We start from the raw sequence: 7991 nt of genomic DNA on the forward strand, positions 1-7991 counted from the left end.
TCAGAATAAAGGTAACTTTAGAACAATAGACAGGCTTTTCCAACTGCAGACTCAAGGTTGCAAGTTTATAGACATATAGGCTCTCAAATCTCTAGAGGAAGATGTAGAAAAATAAAAACTTACTGAAGTAAAGCAATGTGCATCCTACATTATTATGGCAACAAATCGATAATGCTATTACAATAAAATCTGGTGTAATCACATTTTCCTTCTTTGGTATTGCAGCATTAATCTCTGTCTCATGGGGGATGGGATGAATCACAGGATATATAACGGGATGCAGAATATTCTGTCTGTTATAGTCAAGACAGTGGGACTGGTAATTACTGAAAGTTTTCATTACTTAACAATTGTCTGTTGCTTTTCTCAGCCCCTTGAACAGCTTAAGTATTCACACCTCAGAGCCCCCAAACCCACACCCGTGCTGTTGATATCATACATTCCAAAAATTTTCCTTCATCCTTTCCTTGTGCCTTGCTACCGGCTGAAAGGCTTGGCGCATCCAGGCATGGCTTTGACGTTGAAATATCGAACCAACAAAACCTGGTACCACCCAAGGGCCAGACTGAGGGATCAAAAGTGGGCTGGAAGCGACTCTCTTGTCACCTCAGTAAAAGTGTGGGAGAAGAGAAGCACATACAGCGGGTTTCCCTAGATTTATTTCTTCTATAATCAAGAAAGAATCCATTAATTTACAGAGGAATAAAAGGCAAATGGTTTTTTTCAAAATATCAAATCTAGCTGAAATTTTATTTTAATACCTCCTAACTGCCTTGGGGTAAGTTCAGTAGCTCTTGTTATGCTGTTAAACTTATTATTCTCTATATAGTCTATAAGATGGATTTCCAATTTTCTCTTTTAAAACTGTTGATTGTAATTTGCAGAAATAATGGCTCTAAATATGCAAAGATCTTTATGAATAAACACTTCACCAGCAAGAAACGTCTCTAAAAGGTACATATAATGTTTTGTCACTGCATGCCTATTTATTTTTATTATGAGTATATCATGGCCTTGTGTTCAAAAACACATATTGCGAAAATGAGATTGTATAACCATACAAGTAAACTCTCACATTATAATCAGCACAAACATTCACTAAGGCGAAACACGCAAAGAATTTTTCAAATGAATATTCCAGCTGAGAACTGGAGCTCGAGAACTAGATATACTGCTAAGCATTCAAGCAGTAGTCAGTCTTATCAACCAGTTGTTTTGTGATTCTAGGAAAGAATAAGGAATATCTATAATATCTGGAGAGAACCCAAATCGCCAAATGATACTAAATAACCACATAAACAACACCTGATTTCTAGAAGCAATGGAAAGAAACCCAGGCGAGCAGTTAGTTTAACATCCATTTTAAGCCTTCTGTAAACAATTTCCGTAATCTTTCCCGAACCTGCTTCTGCAGCATTCATTAGTATTCTTTTGCTGTCAGGCATCTGGTGCCTCTGTGATAGATATTAAATACCTTAAGGGAGACAGATCTCACTAGTATGCAGCAAGCAGATGCAGTGGCTCACATAAGCCAAAGCCCTGTTGAGAAACCTGCAGGCAAAGCCTCAAGAATGATGGGTCATAGCTGCTGTCTGAGGATAGACTCTTGGTGAAAGTAAGGCGCAATGTTAGCCTTGTATCCCTCCCCACTCAAACACAGGGGCCACACAATCCTTAAGATGACGAGGCTGGATTCCCAAGTACTTACCCTAACTCCAAATGGGAGTCTGAAATTGTCAATGCCTTGCACATTTCAGATGCTTAGGCTACACAATATGGAGGTAAGCATATTGGGTGGGTAAGTGCACATGATACTCGTATGAGGAAACAGTATTCATCTATCCACTTAACACACTGATTTGTTATTTATTTATTGAGCATCCTACGTGCCACTGTCTCATTCCCAAATTACCATACATTCAATCCCTCTTCTGAATCTTCTGGTTTCTAAACTTTGCGGAGGGGAACTACAACTTCAGTGGTGTTCAATTCCTTGTCATCAGATGTAAGTCTAGAAAAAAACTGTACTTTATAAACCTAGGAAAGCTTTGGAAATTCTTAGATAAAGAATCTTCATTTCTGACTTGTTGGGAAAAAATGTTAGCAGTTTATCTGAAGATGGAAAAGGTCCTGTCACATTTCTATTAATTTATTGTAGGGTGTTCTTGGTGAGATGCACAGTTTTGTGTGTGTGTTTGCTATCTAGAGTCCCTACTCTGAGCTATTTACACATAAAAAGTTAACATTCAGGATAGTGATAAAGTATCAAAGCAATTGTCCTGCTTGAGATATAACTTGGCACCCTTGGAATAATCAACTCTTTATAAAGTATGCTAATAAAGCTATATACTTTGTACTTTAATAAAGCATACATTGGATAATAACAATTCATATATTATATTGCACACAATAAATTGTATATTACATAAAGCAACTGAAAAGCTTTAGCTTACATATGAGGATGTTTCCTTAGTGAATGGGTAAGAATAACCATTGTTTTGAGACAATTGCATCTCAATCAGCTGTAAGGTATCATAAGTAATTAATTACTGATAGTAGACAAAATACCAAAATATGTGGAAGACTTGCCTTTATAGTAAATTACAGTTGATTCAAGGTTATCTCCACATTAACATTCTCAAATTTGTCTGGCATATGCTTTCTTGAGTGTGAGAGAAAGGGGTTAAAGGAACCGGACAGAGAATGTGACACGCATGTGACTTTCATTCTCATTTGTGTCATGAAGTAAAGGCTTGAGAATTGCTTGTTTAAGCAAAATGAGAAATAGTCTAATATAATTAGGGTAGCCATGTAATTTATCAAACAAACTGGGACACTTCTGAGAATAAAAGGGGGAGCTATTTTTAATTATACTTGGTCATAAATTGCTAAGTACTTGAGCTGCAAAGTTAGAGAAAACAAGATTCAATCCCAGTTCTTCCACATATTAGCTATATGATATTGGAAAAGTTATTCTCTCAGCCTGTTTTCTATCAATAAAATGGGCTTACTAATTGCTACCTCATGAAGGCACTTTGTCAGTGAGATTCCAGGGAGGAGACAGAAACCTCATAATTATTTGAATAAGAATTATTAGCCTTAACAGGGGGTTGGAGGTAACAGAGGACTGATTACCTGAGGGCTAGCAAGAAGTAAAGAGAACTCCACAGAATGCAGCAATAGCAGTTCCTAAGGAGCAGTTACTACCTGAAGGCTGAGATACAGCACCCAGGGCAGAACAATGGAATGTGCTGGCCGCAAAGTGGCCTGAGAAGATACCACGGGAAGTAATCTCTAGGGAGATGCTTCTACCATGGCGCTTGGCTGTGAAGACGACTTAGGGGGCCTTGCGGGAAGATTCTGGCCACTGGTTCTGCGAGCTGCTGCATGCGGCAGGAGCCAGGAGAAAGTATGCTCACTGCAGGAGCATGGCAAGGGGAGCACACCAGACGCAGGAAGAGAAACAGCCCTTCTTCCCTCAGTGCCCCCCAGCACCCTTTACGGATGATGCTTAACCTTGTGCCACTTTGCAAAGGAAAAATATTTAAAGGGTTCAGCTCTATTTTTTCAGAACAGGGAATGAAGGGTAGATTTGGAGTCGAGAGGCAATGAATTGATAAAAAACACAATCACACAGAGTCACATGAATTACTGTAATGAACAGGCTTAATATGTTAACATTGAACATGTTTAGCATAGTGCCTGGAACATGGTAAGTGATTAATATATGTTATACAATTATTATATTTTTTATATATCACACATTCTAGTTTTATTATATTTATTTGTATAGAGATGTGAAGCAATGAATAATGTACAGAAAGATGAGAAACTATCTTCCATTCTCTGTAGAACTAAAAAAAAAAAAAAAGGACGATTACTTCTTATTTGCCTCATATAGGGTAGGTTAGGGAGAATCCTGACCTGGGATTATTTTTTGAAATAGAAGTGTAAGCTCCTAAAATAGCAGCAAGACTATTTTTCTGGGACTCCAGTAAGGGAAATTCCAAGCTTATAATTTTCAATGTTCAAACAAAACATATTTCCCCATTAATAAAGGAACTTTTCCACTGAAGCTCCATCACCTTCCTTTTGTATCAGATGGAACTGTGTTGTCATCTCATTAATCCTCAGTGCTCTTAGGAGGCAAAAGTATAGAATTATCCATTCCATTTTATATTGCCTTTACTTCTCATAATTGGTTTAATATCATGTTGTCAAAACCAAGTCCTTACCTTTTATTTTTCTTATTGCTAGCAACAGACTAGCAATTTTTGATCCTGAATCATATTTTGTTAGTTTGCTACATGGCTTTTTATGCTATTTTATTTCTGCTTTTCATACCTGTCATAGTATGTTTCAGCCTCCCAGATCACCGATTTAAAGGTTAAACGTTAGGGTTTTATATTTGTTTCGTATGTCACATCTATACCCGTATTCCTTACTGTTTTCTAAATCCAATCTTCATTTGCTGTAATAGTTGACTCTCACATACGTTTATTTAATGTTTCTCTTCAGAATGTCTTTTATGCAAAGTTACATCTTGATCTCTCATTAAATTAGATTTACAACCTTCCACATTTTTTCCTTTCAATGATTTAAGTTTTACCTGTTTTCTACTATTTTTGAACATATATAATGACTACTTTAGATAACAATTGTCAATAGCCCATTCTTTTATTCTAGAAAATTTATTTTCTTGGATATAACAGTTATATAATGCAAAGTTTAAGAGCCTCCCTTTGTTATATGTCTTGAACCATGAGGATGATCTTTAGATCTCTTCTCCATCATTAGCTCAATTCTTTTTTATATAAACAGCTATTTTTTTATTTCTGTTTTAGTTATTTCTCTCATGTCAATGAAGAGACTAAAAAATTGAAACTAAAAGTATGGAACTAATATCTTAGGACAGATGAGATATCAACTAAATGTACCTTTTCCTAAATTACACTGTTTCATGGCATTTCTGTCTTGAGTGAAATATCTATTAAATACAATCTTATTGGGAAACAGTTAATTTGAGAAAGAATTTGGTATTTCATATTTCACTTTGTCACGACTCTTTTATTTATTTATTGTTATTCTAAAAATGTTCTGAGGGGAAAGTAACAGTTAACAATAAATATCAAAACCAGTTCTAGGTCTGGACATTGGGACTTAGTAGTGCATAATTCAAAACCTTTCTATATAATTTCCACAGTCATTTTTTTTTTTAACGGAAGATTGTTTTAAACACTCTTCCGAAGTATCAGGAATCCCTCTCCTTCATCTGGCGTTAGACACAGCAACATTTGAGTATTTACTCTCCCTGAATCAATTATCCTGTTTCCACTTCTTTTGGCTTTTGCTCTTCTCTGAAAAAAACCTTCCACACTCTCTGGCTAATTCCCCAATTCCCAGTTATACTTATGATTTAGTTCAATCCTCCTGTTTCTTTAAAACCTTCTCTGATCTCCTAGTTGACTGTCTTCTAGACTCTCATATAGCTTACTGTTCTTATTGTTGGTTTTAGTTATTTTACAAAAGACATTTTCTGCCTTATATTCTCAGGTGTCATTTCAGGATATAGTGGCCCAAATTAAAATTAGTAAGTCCAGAACACTTATTATTATGGTTCGTGGTTGGTGGTCAATAGTTATGTGTTGATTCATTAAAACAAATGTTTGTTGAATTTGTTTTGGTTTGGGGGAAAGAAGACACTAAGCTTAAGCAAGTGTTCCTTGTGGAATTCTCTGCCTAGTAGTGAGAAATATGCAAATATGCATGTGAAATAGCAGAGCCCAGTCTAGACCCAATGTTCTGGAGAAGAGGGCAGTTCTGTGGTACAAATCAGGGAAGGTCTGGTAGATGACCTAACGTTTGAGTTGAATCCTAACATAATGGCACAGGAAATAAATTTCAGGCAGAGGTAAAGGGTGTGAAGATATCTGTTGCCTCAAAGGCCATACCTCATTTGTAACAAAGAATGAATCTTAGAATTGTAAAAGATTTTAGCTTTCATGAGATTGAAACCTAAAGACCAGTGCATTTAGCATGCTTTCCTAGAATTGGGAAGCCACTGTATTCTCATCTGAAACCAGCTTGATCCTAAATGTGTGTAAACCCTGTGAAAATTCTTACAGGTACATGGTATTGTTATAGTAGAAATAAGCTAATGCAGAATAACCTAAAATATCTTTCTCCAGGCAAACACAATAAAATCTTTTCTAAGATTTTGTAAGGCTTAACACTAGAAAGTAAAGTGTATTTTATTTTATTTTATTTATTTTTAATTTTTTTTCTGGTACGTGGGCCTCTCACTGTTGTGGCCTCTCCCCTTGCGGAGCACAGGCTCCGGACGCGCAGGCTCAGAGCCCATGGCTCACGGGCCCAGCCGCTCCGCGGCATGTGGGATCTTCCTGGACCGGGGCACAAACCCGCGTCCCCTGCATCGGCAGGCGGACTCTCAACCACTGAGTCACCAGGGAAGCCCCGTAAAGTGTATTTTAGTGTCAAAATATTTTCAGAGATCTGTTAAGGCTAAATAAGATCTTAAAGCTTTTAATCTCAAGTTAAATTGGAGTCATGTTTTATTTTTCCTTAATAAACATTAGAGCTCTTGGTACTGTGATATAAGCTCTTAATAAATGCCATGACTGCAAGTGGAAATTTAAGGCATAGTATCCCTAAACAACTTGCCACACAGGCACTCCTGATACAGTATTTGTAAACGCAGCTCTTCATGTAAATGCTAGATTAGACTGAATGATGAATTTAAAACAAGTGGGTGCACTCACTGTGGCCCAAATTAAGCCTGTTCTAAAGTTGCTATAGCAACATTATCTGTACCAAATGTCCTGCTCTAAAAAATAATTGGAAACATTTCCTGTTATTTAGGGAGAAAAATAAAATCACTATTAATTTTTTTATATCCTATTATACACAATGCATTATTCTCATGCTTTTTTTTTAAATCAGCAAAATTCATGAATGGATATATGTAATTTTTATATAATTATAACAGCAAAATCAAAAAGAATAAGAATAAAATTAGTTTGTAGGCTTAATATGATATACTTAGGAGTTAAATAAAATATTTGTATAAGATACTTCTATTCTTTCTTTCTTGACTAACACTTAATATCGGAGGGCTATGAATAGTTCCTTTGGGCTTTGTATAAATGAATTGTTTACTTATTGGATCATGAGCAAATTTCTTAATATTTGGAAAAAGTTAAGGAACAGCTGAAGTTTTCAGGTTATTGATAGGATAGACAATAAATTCAAACGAAAACATAAAAAACACATAACAATTCAAGAAGCAGAGATGTCTGAAATGTTTTATGAGGGTTAACTCAAAGGAACATACATTTAGAATTTGACCACAATAGCTACCTAATACAATGAAACTCTAGGCTCAGGTATATTTCTTTCTGAAAATAATTTTAAATCACATATATTAATAAATTGTCCTCATAAGAAATTATTAAGAAATATTACAACCTTTAGGAAAAGCAAAGACTCACATAAACTGAAAGGAAAATAACCCCTGCAAACAACATACTATTTATTGGTTAATAACCTGTAAGAGTATACTCTATGTAGTTTTGTTTAACATTTCAATACTTTCTTTTTTTTCTTGAGTTTGGAAAGGCACTTTCCCTCAATGTAATTGTAATTCTAAAGTGCCATTTCATGCTTCATTATCTCTGAGTGGGAGTTATAGTTTGCAGTTGGCCCTCAGCTTCCTTTGTGAATCATGGGTTGTATAGCTAAGTATATTTTCCTAAGCATTTGAGTGAGGTGAATAATACTCTTTCCTACATATTAATTAGGCTTTCTTATTTAACAACACTAGACTTCAAAATGAAAGTGGCATATTCTTGGAAACAAGATGAAAATATATAGGGTACAACATTTTGGAGAATGCTTAAATCAATTTATTTGTAAAATGAAAACATTTTGTTTCTTCAATTCTTGCCCCTACTCTTGCACCTAATTCCTACTGC

This window comes from Grampus griseus (assembly GCF_964374135.1).
Source record: "Grampus griseus genome assembly, chromosome: 7".
Lineage (NCBI taxonomy): Eukaryota > Metazoa > Chordata > Mammalia > Artiodactyla > Delphinidae > Grampus > Grampus griseus.